The sequence below is a fragment of the Gymnoscopelus microlampas genome (assembly GCF_963454915.1).
Source record: "Gymnoscopelus microlampas genome assembly, chromosome: 7".
Lineage (NCBI taxonomy): Eukaryota > Metazoa > Chordata > Actinopteri > Myctophiformes > Myctophidae > Gymnoscopelus > Gymnoscopelus microlampas.
The window spans coordinates 14,034,049-14,047,687 of record NC_139944.1 but is presented as its reverse complement, the minus strand read 5'-3'; positions in this window follow the sequence as shown (position 1 = coordinate 14,047,687).

Below are 13,639 nucleotides of genomic sequence, written 5' to 3'. Positions count from 1 at the left end.
TTGACTTCAATGAGGCAAATGATGTGGAAGATTGAGAGTCTATTATGGATGGTGTCTATAGCCCGGCTGCATCTAGGCCTTGAAGCTAAGATTTAAGAAGAGAGTGAGGGGGGGGGGACTTTTTCTTCTTTTATTCTTTCATATTTTTCTTTTTCTTTTTTACTTTTACTATTTTCATTATTATTTAAATATCATTACTCATCTATTACTTTTCAACCATTATTTTCTGATGTGTGTTCAATTTTTACTTTATTTCTATTTTTTTGTGTGGGCATGTATGTATGTATGTGTATATATATATGGATTTGTATATGTGTATGAATGTGCATGTATATGGGTGTATATATAGATATATATATTTTATGTTCTTTTCCTTTGTATTTTGTTTTATGCTGTAAGGACACTAACCAGTAGTAGGGAGGGGGGTGGTGAGGGTGGTGGGGGGGGGGGGGGGGAATATAAAAAAATGAATCGATAAAAGGATGTTTTTTCCCCCAGGGGAGTATACAAATGAAAGAACGATGTGTAGAAACGATATGATATGATGAACTGATGTTGATCCCCTGTCTAACATGCTGAAAATGCCAAATAAACACAAAGGTTAAAAAAAAAGGAAAAAAAGAGCAAACTGAGGAGCAAACTTCCACAGATAAAGAGCAAACTTCTACAGATTAAGAGGAAAAAACGGAATAAAGGGCTTCCAAAGGATGGATAGATGGATAGATGATAAAGAGCAAACTGATGAGCAGACTGAGGAGCAAACGTCCTCAGATGCTGAAGAACAAACTGAACATGAAGGGATGTGAGCTCATCATCCTGTTATTTCAGTGATGGGTTCAGTTTGGGTTTGGGTGATGGGTTCAGTTTGTAGATTGTTCTAACAAATGCTTCATGTTTGGAGCAGTGATGATGAGCGAATATTGTCCTTCTGATTTGTATTCTTGACGACTACTAGATCATTACTGTTAAAACAATTCATCGAGGTAACAATATTGTTATGGCCTGGCTCTAGGCCACAACAAATAAAAGGGAAACACACGGATGAGGGTATGTGATAAAAAAGTGGTGATTTTGGTGGAAAACAAATGGTGGAAATTTCAAAGTACAAGTGATACTAAAGCAAGTGATGTAGTTTACAACATAAACAGGCAGGGAAACATCATACAAGTGTCACACAAAAGTAGTGACAATAGCAGATCTATATAAGCTCAAAACGGGTCACGGTGCGGCGCATTGTGAGCTTGTATGGCTGTTTCCACCATTTCAAAATGTTTTTAAAATAATACAAAAAGAACAGTTTTAGACATACAAGGTTTCCACCCAACAGCGACCATAGCATGTCAAAGACACCTGATGTCACAGGCTGGTCACATGATGTCCCAGTTCCACTTTGGACACCCACATGATTCTATTATTCATTTATTTATTTATTTTAGCTTTTTTTCGAAGATAATCAGCTGAGAAAAGTAGATTGTGTTCCTATGCTAATCTGTTGTGATATATGCTTGTGACATTTTAAGTTCGTAAAAATAGTGAAAGTCTGAGTTTTTGTTCCCAAACTTTTCAACGCCAAGGACCCCCAAATAGACCCCCTTTTGCGAAATGGACAACATTTTTGGTTCTTAATCACTATAGCATGCGTATGTTACGTCCAGGGGTGGCCGCATGCTATGAGGAATAGCATTCCCAATGACGATGATGTACAGTCCCCATATGGACATAAGTGAAGGTTCTTTTTTCGATGTACCCAATTTGGTATTGACTGGATATTGCCGTTTTTCTTTAGTTTTCTTTGACGCTCATTGCCACGTTCTGCCTGAGACATGTCTTTGTTGTCTACATCTATTTAATTAGTTCACCTGTAAAACATAAAATCTTCATGTATTCACAAATGTTAAAGCTTTTTGCCAATAAAGTCTGCATTTCTATTGCAAACACAGGACTGTGTCCAAACTCACTCACTCATTCAGAGTTATAGAGGACTATAGTGGACTCATCTGTGACATCAAACACATTTTGTTAGATAAAACACCTGCACTTTCTGTAAGCACAATGCATGAGGGTATTAACATTTGCGATAGTGACCATTGGTTGTCTCCTGATTTTCACAATGCATTGTGGGATAGGATGAGTCCACTATAGGGACATAGGGTATAATATAATTATCATTGCACATCCGGACACCACTATAAAATGGCATACTCACACTACTATATAGTGACTATATAGTGCACTATAGTGATTAGGGAGTGATTTCAGACCCAGCCACTCATTATATCCGCCAGGCTGATGGCAGACACAGACAGATACAGAGATCTCTATACATGGCATAAAAGGGACACAGACAGACAGCCATACATACAGACAGACAGACAGACAGACAGACACAACGGGTCTCTGACAATGGGTATTGCATAAATGGGTGGGACATGCGTTCCCAACTAACCTCGGTCCCAGCCTCACTCATCTGCGAAAAGAAGAGCCTGGTCACGACCTAAAGCAGCGAGTGTCTAGGAAGTCCTGATTGGACAGGATTTCCGTTTCCCCGGAAACTATTTTTAGCGGTGCCAACCGCTCTACACTTGGCTTTGACTCCGTGTCTGTGTGTCTGTGTGTCTGTCTGTGTGTCTGTGTGTCCGTATGAGCCCGGGATGAGCACGGCAAAGAAGCAACACATACAAACACACGCACACACACGGACTTGGAGATTGCCTATGCCATCTCTCCTCTCATTGGCCACACGTGCCACTGGTTATCAAAGAGGGGTCCAGGGACCCCCAGCGTATGTTATGTCCGTCCGCCCGCATGAGCACGGGATGAGCACGGGATTTTAAACAGCTATAACTCCAGTTTGCAGCATGCCACCAAGTCCAAATTTGGTATGTGGACTTAGACCACCAATACGGGACGAGCACGAATTGCTGAAGCCCCGCCCCCTCTGTCTTCCCATTGGCTGGCCTTTAACCAGCCATAACTCAAGTTCGCAGCATGCTACGGAGTACAAATTTTGTACATGGACTAAAACCACCGATAGGGACGAACTGTAATTACTTAAGCCCCGCCCCCTCTGTCTGCCCATTGGCTGGCCTTTAAACAGCCATCATTCCAGTTTGCAGCATGCTACCAAGTACACATTTGGTAAGTGGACTCAGACCACCAATAGGGACAAACTGAAATGAGTTAAGCCCCGCCCCAAAGGCACCGCTTCCTTCACACAGGGTGTGATTTTTTTTGACCAATCACAACACTCGTTTCATTCACAGAGAATGTTAACAGATTTGTAAAGCATCAACGTCATTTCCTTGGGCGGTACTTCCGCCAAATTCAACCATTTCCGGTTGTCAACTTCCTAGACAACCAACATCCCAGGTCTTGCCCAGGGTGAACTGGATCGTTCCTGAGTAGGCCTGTGCCCGGTCTAGTCCATCTTGTATCTGTCCATTGTCCCCCACATATCGACTTTAAATCCCCATATATGGATCCCTGATGTCATCAATATCAAGACGTAATAGTACTGACGTCATAGATGGCCTCCAAGTATACAGTATGCCCAATTGCCCATATATGGAGATCTCTGATGTGATCAATATGACGACATAAAATGGGTACTGCACTAAGTACTCTGACAATGAGTACTCTGACAACAGGTAAAGCGGATGTGGTAAATGGTCAAAGTTTATCCAACGAAAACACTATCATCTCCTGAGTATTAAAATGATGAACAACGCTCCAGTTTCTGCAAAAGTGGGTTTATAACAATTTCTTTTATTGTCATAAAGGCGAACAAGATACAAGGACAATGTTGTACTGCGCTCTGTTTCTGTCTAATGTTAGTGCATATATACTATCCACATTACTGCCTCCGGGGCGGGGTCTTAACACCCACCTTTCATTGACAGAACGATCATCCAATTAGAAGCTCTATCTCCCAGCAGCAGCCGCTGCCCTGAGGTGTGTGACAAATTAGTATGCATGAAAAAGAATAAAGTCTGCACACTGGTGGTTGCGAAAAGCTCCAGAGTTTTATTGCTCGTCAACGTTTCGGCCTGTTCAGGCCTTCATCAGGACATATATAGTGGGAAAGGGCATACACAGAGGTTTATATAGGTACTACTATCAACTTACCAATGAGGTTTTTTATAAGAAATTGAGTGTCAATCCAACTCCAGGTTTTAAAAAACACATTCATGGCACTCTCAAGCAGTTTTTTGATACAGGGGATATCAGCAAGAGTGAATATGAATATATGAGAGTTGATTGTCCAGTCACACCTGTCATTTATACTTTGCCCAAAATTCACAAAAAATTCACTACTGTTCCTCCTGGTAGACCCATTGTTTCAGGAATTGGCTCTCTCACAGAAAATATATCATCTTTTGTAGACTATTTTTTAAAGCCACATGTTCTCTCACTTCCCTCTTATGTGAGAGACTCGAGTGATTTCATTCAAGTTCTACAAACTATAGAAACTGTAACAAACGACTCACTATTAGTCACACTCGATGTAGAGAGTCTATATACAAACATTCCTCACCAAGGTGGCTTAGAGGCTATTGATTTTTTTCTTAACCAGAGGACAGAGTGCACACCGAGTAGTAGAGTACTACATGTATCAAAGAGCTCACTGAAGTAGTACTCACAAAAAACTTTTTCTTGTTTGAGAATGAGTTTTATTTACAAAAATGTGGTACAGCTATGGGAAGTAAAATGGCCCCAAATTATGCCAACCTCTATGTTGGGCTACTTGAAGCCAATCTCATTTTGAACCCGAATTGCAATCCGTTCCTGTCACACATACAGTTATGGAAGCGCTACATTGATGATGTTTTTCTGATTTGGACTGGGTCCCCTACTGAGCTGACAGCCTTTCATGTTTTCCTTAACCACAGTAGTCAGTTTTTGAAATTTACCATATCCTCTGATCAGAATAGTATGAATTTCCTTGACATCCTGGTCATCAAAGAAAACAATAGGCTACTTTAAATATGAATTTGTACAGAAAGCCCACTGATCGTAATGCCCTACTACATGGTGACAGTTATCATCCCACACCCTTAAAAAAAGGTATCCCCATGGGCCAATTCAAAAGAATCCGCAGGATTTGTAGTCAAGATGACTCTTTCCAGGTACACTCTAAAGATCTAGAGTGTTGTTTCAAACAGCGTGGCTATCCAGCACAATGGATTCAACCTGCTGCAGATCAATTCAACAGTTGTACTCAACTGGAATGCTTAAAACCCAAAGAGAGAACAGACAGAACTGAAAAACACATCAAGTGTTTTGTTCAATATTCTCCTCTGGGTCACCATTTTGAAAAACTGATCAGGAGGCATTGGTACATTTTAAACTCTGACCCAATTCTTGGCAAGTCTTTTGCAGTCCCTCCCCGTATTGTGTACAAAAGACCACCAAATTTGAGGAACCTACTGGTTAGGTCACACTTACGTCAGGCAACTCCCACACATTTTCTTAGTAACATTCCAGATGGCAATTACAAATGCGGCAGATGCGCTCAATGCAGTTTTACTTATAAATGTCACACTTTTAATCACCCTGTTACAGGTAAATGTTTCAAGATCAGAGGCGTCATCAGTTGCACCACACCCAATATCATCTACATGATCAAATGTGTGTGTGGGCTTGCTTATATTGGCAAAACATTAAGACCCCTGAAAACGAGGATCTCAGAACACAGGAGTGACATTAGAACTAAGGATTTTAGGAATCCTGTGGCAGTACATTTTCATCAAGCTCAACACTGCATTTCTTCACTGAAATATATAGGCATTGAGCGTGTCACATTGCCACCCAGAGGGGGAGACATTGATTGTTTGCTCCTCAAACGGGAAGCCTTTTGGATTTCCACTCTGGACACAGTAAAAAGAGGTTTAAATGAATCTTTTGATATCAGGCCATTTCTGTAAACCCTCTTATTAGGCCTATTTATATATTTTAGGTTCCCCTCTTCTGATTAGACTTGGGTTTTTACCCCTTATTACTTTTAATATTCTTAATGTTGAATACTTTGCCATTGCCTAATAGGCCTTTATAATATTCATATTTGTATGTGTATGTGGTGCAGTGACTTACTTTCTCCTTTCTCTTTTTGTGATCTTCCATAGGGAGCTGGTGACAGGATTTCCTTCCTCCTGGTGCAGCAGTATAGGACATGTTTTTTATGGACAATTACAGGGACCTTTCAGGTTTATCTTGAGCCTTGGCCTTTATTAGCAGTTCTCTTGTTCCGTTATACAATCGTTTAGCCTTTTACTTGTCTTCTGTCTATTAGTGTTTTCACACACCTTCAGAACACCTGTAATAGAATACGCTCTTAGAGCTGACGTTGTTTTGTTTATCTCCCTGAGATTATTATGATACTTTGTTGAGGGATTTAGTGGCGACCCCCCCCCCCCTATTATTTAGACCCTGTTAAAACAACTATCTCATGTCCTATGCTGCAGCATGTCACTGTGTGTCCCCTTTTGTTCTTTGTTTTTTGAGTACCTATTCTATATATTTACAACCATATGTATTGATGTGCCGTGAGACACCTGTCACTCTTGGTTCAATGAACCCTAAAGTCCAGTTTATAGACGACATACACAGAAATTACCGTTCACATGCGCAAGGCATCTTTATTGACAAACAAGGGACACTCCCTTTATACTATGTGAATAAAAGAACAGCAAATTAATGATATTAAAACAATACGACCTGATATATCACGAAGGCAATTCGCTCCACATCTAGGTCTGCATGCAAACAGGCGTTCGGTTGAGCGCCTGGAGAATTCTGAAGTCCTTATCTATTACATTCAGTATATCAACTCAGTTGCTATCAAGGCCTTCCTTCTAACCGGAGCACAGCTACTGTGCTCCACACTCTATAAAGTAAAGGTTGACGGCCCAAGGTTCCACAATGGACCATCAACCCCTCCTTGGGTACGAATTTAGTACCCACAACACCTAAATGTGAACAGTATTTTATAGCATAACATATTGCATGTTTAAAAAATTTCAGGTCCCATTTTTTTCCTTTTTGAGTCATGTGAGCCGAGGAAAACCCTTTTCTTTGAAGGGGAAACTCTGAACTAGGCTGGGGCAGTCCCAAACCTACCATCTGGACATGAGCTCTTATTGGGGACAATTACATAATTTGACATTTGATTCCAACAAGTGTATTGCTAAACTTAGGGTCCCTCAGTGGGGCACTCCCACTGAGTTTTCCTTTACAAGCAACTATTCTAAAGTGTGTAATATTATTATTATTATTTTTATTTTTTTTATTTTTTTTTATATGCGTGCATTTTGGTTTCTTCTTCTCCAATTCCTCTGGTTGAGGTGGTCACTTTTCCGAGCCCGGAGGAGGAGGTTCCGACAGAGCCCAAGACTAGGCCCCCCCCCCCCCCAACCCATCCAGCGCCATTAACGAATGTACTTGGCACTGAATGAGCTAAGAGACGGAGGTCCCACTCCCGAGCCCCCGGGTCCGTACCCTCCTGGGGCGGAGGAGGTTCCTCCCAGTGCCTGAGACCGGAGCCCCCAGTATTATACACAGGGGCCCCAACCCCCAAGCGCCAGTCAGATCCGTGCCCTCCTTGAGGTGAAAAGTCGGGGCGCAGATATGGTGCAGGGGTGTTCTTCGTCAAGTTCAGCATGGGGGCCCAGGTGGCGCTACGCTACAATGTTTATGGGCACTTAAGTCCTTCGGACCTCCCCACTCCTGTGCCTCCTGCACCAGGGCGCAGTCCAAGGCTAGACCCCTTTCCACTTGAGGTCTACACCCAGGTCACCCTGGATAGAGAGTTCAAGCCTCCTGCTTCCCGGCGTCTTCTTTTCAAAGCCCACCGATCACAGGAGCATCACTCGCTTACATGACTGTTGCACTCCGGCGGTCGCTTTGAGCTTGTGATGGCCTGACTGTACATTGAGCCGGAAGCAGCGACCACACGTCTCCTGTCGGGGAGCACGCCATGGTTTTAATGCTTTTTGCGATCCGACCGGCGGGTGACCCAGTCGATAGCGATCCCTTACCCGTTGGCGTGGTTGGCGCCCCAGGCAGGAAACCGACGGTCTTGTCCTGGCCCCGCTTGGCTACGGGAACCAGAATATTAACCGTTTTCACCCGCCTTGCCTGTAACCGGTGAGTCACGCAGCTCCCGTCCGGTTAGGTGTGGACTGTCATCCACGCACCATGTGCTGCCAACCCTAGGAGAGAGCGGCAGTCGGCACATCGACTAGACGGTTCCACAGCAGGATGTTGATTCATCCTTGACAGAACACGGGGGCCCTTCAGTCTCTCCCCAGCACTATAATTCCGTCTTTAACGTGCTCTGGGAGCCTCGCGACCCCGCTGCCGCCTGTTACACACAAGGGATTGGGGAGCCTACCCCCTAACCTCATGTGTTGGACAACATGGTTGTTGGTCTTGGAAAGCTCTCTCTTTTTGCTTTCTTATTCGGGGAGTGACATTGGTACTTAGTCTGATTATCAGACGAATGAGGCTCTAGTGATTGATCCTAGTCAGTCATTGTAAATGACAGATTGATCGAGAGGTCAACTATTTTGCATATATACATATCTATGCAGGGCAAGACATCACATAGATATACAGTATATATAGATAAAACCCACAGTTAACCTGTTCATTAGCCTATGTAATCATAGCACTAGAGTAGCTGCTGGGCAGCATGAATGGAACAATACAAATTAATTGTGTCGTGTCCCTCCTTGTCTAGTGGCAAGTCTTTCACTTAAGTCTTTGGCCCGTATTATGCTTTAATTATACAATCTCGACTAACGACTGTATTTGTACTATTATACTCTCTAATATGTGGCGTGCTTGTGAGAGTGTGTGCGTGTCACTGTCCCGCTTTCTTTACACTTACTGCTATCATACTATTTCCCTCCTTGACCTGACACCCGTCAGGGCACACAGCATAGGAATGTGCAGAGGCCAGGGTGCAACCCTCCTTTATCCAATATGTGGAATGGTTCAAACACGTACCTATAATTATTCACACTTAAGTTTAATGGGTTGGTTAATTAATTTTCATTCTTGGAAACAACTTTCCAGTCAATTGACATTATTCTCGTGCTGTACAAAATTGTACAATTCTCTTCTCCCACCAATGACCTGTTTCAGAGAAATGGAAGGTTAAGACAGCAAAAGTGTACACGTCTGTCCTGCAAGCAATCGACCTGTTTTGGAGAAATGGTAGGTTAATGACAGCAGAAGTGTATGTCTCTCCTGCGAGCAGTCGACCTGTTTTAGAGAAATGGTGTGATCAATTTATCGCTGCAAAAATCCATACTCTTCTAATGTTGGAATGCACTTAATTATTTTCACAACTCTTGTTCTCTTGTTCCCTTGTGCACTTCAGTCTCGTTCATCTGTGCCTGTCTTGTTGACACAGCCACTGAATTGGGTGAAACAGCTGAACTGTAAACATCTTGATAAGAAAGGACCACTTACTGCACAGTGTCGAAATGGAAAGATTTGAGCTGCTCGCCACTAAAATCAACTTAATCTCCTCCCTTAATTTTCTCCTACATGTATTGTCTTTATTCAGAAATTATAATACGTTGAATACTACTAACTTAATTTAATAATGTGCCTTCTTACATAATTTTAGTTTAATTTTGAAACAACCAAAAAAAAATTATTGTGGCATTCTATTTCACAATACACATTCCAACAGTTTGTCACTTGTCACTGGACCTCCCTTAACAGGGTTGTTTTTTCACTTATTACATTATTGAAGTAATCTAGGTCCATGACGTCTAATTAACACTGCTTATGTAATATTATCCTACTATAAAAATGTTTTAACTTACACTTATGACACTACCCACTAATCAAAGTTTGGCACTTAAGTAATATTTTTAGTCATATTGTTGTATAATTTTATAGCAGAACGAATTGTGTTCTAGATAACGATACGACCAAGCACTAATAGCTCTGGTGTGTGTGTCTCCCTCGCTATTGTCACTTATAAACATAAATTGTGTTCTCTCCAGATCGATAGAAATGTATGTGTTTGCACATGTCGAGGCCACAACAACACAGAGTAGGCAAGAGGTCAACCACAGCTGCGTATATTCCACTGGCTGAAAAGACGAGAGGTCATGTGTCCGTGACCATAGCATAATAGTGATCTGGTGTAAAGTCTTTCGAAACATTCAAAGTCTGAGTAACCCAAGCTTCCCCAAGGCTTGGTGTCTGTTCCCCATAGGTGTCCACAGAAGTGCACTTATACACGTATCACAGCTTGTATCTATTGCTGGCCCTCTACGTCATGTCCAGAACGATGGTTTATGTTGTGGTGTTTCACTTGTAGCACACAGTAGTTTGTTGTACAGTTCCATGTTCCATCAGGTCATAGCTGGAAGTGAACCTCTGCCATTCATGTTGTAAGTTAGCGTCGAATGTGGAATCAATACATTTCTAACTTCTGTGAAGGTCCATTTTGGGAATATGTATGTATATTACACTTAAGTCCTTCGGACCTCCCCACTCCTGTGCCTCCTGCACCAGGGCGCAGTCCAAGGCTAGACCCCTTTCCACTTGAGGTCTACACCCAGGTCACCCTGGATAGAGAGTTCAAGCCTCCTGCTTCCCGGCGTCTTCTTTTCAAAGCCCACCGATCACAGGAGCATCACTCGCTTACATGACTGTTGCACTACGGCGGTCGCTTTGAGCTTGTGATGGCCTGACTGTACATTGAGCCGGAAGCAGCGACCACACGTCTCCTGTCGGGGAGCACGCCATGGCTTTAATGCTTTTTGCGATCCGATCGGCGGGTGACCCAGTCGATAGCGATCCCTTACCCGTTGGCGTGGTTGGCGCCCCAGGCAGGAAACCGACGGTCTTGTCCTGGCCCCGCTTGGCTACGGGAACCAGAATATTAACCGTTTTCACCCGCCTTGCCTGTAACCGGTGAGTCACGCAGCTCCCGTCCGGTTAGGTGTGGACTGTCAACCACGCACCATGTGCTGCCAACCCTAGGAGAGAGCGGCAGTCGGCACACCGACTAGGCGGTTCCACAGCAGGATGTTGATTCATCCTTGACAGAACACGGGGGCCCTTCAGTCTCTCCCCAGCACTATACATACGTCTTTAACGTGCTCTGGGAGCCTTGCGACCCCGCTGCCGCCTGTTTTACACAAGGGATTGGGGAGCCTACCCCCTAACCTCCTGTGTGGAATGCCTACAGGCACTGTGTCTGTGGCACTTGTCTGTAATTTGATCCTGCAGTCTGTGTGGCAAATCGGTTAAACGTGGCAAACGTGATGTCAGTAAGGCCTCTGTTCTGCTCTTGGCCTTCATGTGCTAGTGACATGTTTGGTCTATAACAAAACTAATGTTTTATGATTACCGCACTCTATAAGCGTTTGGGCTTTCTGCCCACTTACATTCTTAAAATTATTATTGTTACTAACGGTCAAATTGGCGTAGTTATTTATTTAGCTTTGTTTGTCTAGATTGGTTTCTGCTGGCTGGTCCTCCTAAGAAAGTAAACCACTTACATGTTGTACACCATAATTCCTTTTAGCAAAAAATATAATTACACAATATAGTTGCCCCATCACTTAATAATACGAAATAGTCAGAATAGTTGACGGGGGGAGTGGGGGGAAGGGGAGTGACTCACTTACTGTATGGAAGCCATACTGTTTTCTTTATTTGTGCAGAATTTTTCTGAAGAAACTAATTTATTTGAACGTCATATTTCTCTCCTCACCTCTGACCTCACTTTTTTCTTTATAAATAACTGACTCCAATCATAAAATCTAAGGGTGGCATTCCCTAGTTCTCAGTGTCCCTAATTTATGGGATTGTAGAAGTATTAAGGATATAAGCGGGTTTGGTCACAGTACATTATTTCTGCATTTATTTTATTATTCTATGGAGAATTTAGTTGATCTACAAGCTCACGTTGGGGCACTAATTTCAACCAGATTTAATTTCTATGCATAACCATGTTTTAGCTGGGAGAAATCACATGCAGAAACTAGCTTTTGTTTTCCTTTTCCACTGTCAGTGTTGTGGGAATCTTATCAGGATGTTTGGGCCTCTGCTGTAGGCCGCTGGTAAGGAGTGAAGGTCAAATGCCTTCCTTTCCCCCCATTCTTTCAACTATCTATTTTACCAGATTTAAAGAAGAAGGTATTTCTCTCCCTCAGTGCATGGCTCAACCACCTTTTTAATTCACTAATTGTAATTCACTTATTTATTTTAAACTTTGAAAGTCACTCATCAACCTGACGTTGGATACACTTAGTATGTAGATTCTCAGGGGTATCACTTCAATATAACTCAAATATTTTAATTCAGCAAAAAAAGTAGTAGGTGCCTTGGATGCACCTTACGTGACTGTGGGGCATTACTGAGTTTCTTTCTCTCTCTCTCTCCCCCTAGAAAGTATTCCCCTAGTGTCTCAGTCCTCGGGCCTTCACTCACAATTCCTAATGCATTCACCTCTAACACTTACCCCAAAGTGGGACACACATTCAGCTGCAGCAGTCACACGGTCAGTCACACTGGTCAGCTGTTCTACAGTAGCACACCTCCTGCTTACAGTAGATACAAACATGTACACTTAACAATGACAGAAGGTATTGTTCTTGACCAATTCCGCACCTTCAGCCTACACGTCTCTGACGTCAAAACATACATATAACACTTACAAACAAACAAACAAACAGGACTTACAGAGGCCTTCATTCATTCGGATGACATACATATATAATGACAACATATATGACACACTGTGGTACCATTTAGGGGTCTTCCCTAGGCTGCAGAGCCAGCCTTTCAACGTCAAGACACAGTGTATCGTTTTTGTCAAGACCGCACTGTCAGTCTAAGTGTTTAGTTTTTGTCAAGACTGCACTACCAGTCTAAACCTTCTCGGTCGGACGTTGAAGCACAGTGTATAGTTTTTGTCAAGACTGCACTGTCAGTCTAGACCTTTCGGTCATAGTGTATATATTTTTTTCAAGACTGCACTAATAGTCTAAACCGGTCGCAGTGTTAGTTTTTTTCAAGACTGTCACTGTCAGTCTAGACCTTCTCGGTCGGACGTCGCTACATACAAGACACAGTGTATCGTTTTTTGTCAAGACCGCACTGTCAGTCTAAGTGTTTAGTTTTTGTCAAGACTGCACTACCAGTCTAAACCTTCTCGGTCGGACGTCGGAACATACAAGACAAAACATACAAGACGACATTTAGGCTAGGTGCTATCTTTTCCCATGAACCCGGCGTAGTTTGCGATTTAGAGAGCCGTGCAAAGGCAGCTAGTGTAGTGTCTCATAGAAGTACAGAATGGTGTCTATAGAAATATAGAATACAGAGAGACAATGTATTGTCTCAGTAAACTATAGGATCATAGAATACAGAGAGACAGATGCTGGGAGGGTCGACTCGGTCCACCCAGCCACTAACGGGACATCATGGGGTATAGGAAGCACAGAGCCTAAGTATTAATACACAAAGGTCATTCAATCTGCTGTTCAGTGGTGACTTCACATGCATGCAATCATATTTACACATTATCTTTAACAATTGACCTAAATTTGGTATAATACAATTCACATATAGCACCGCGTGTACCCTTCCTGGGGCCCCAAGGAAT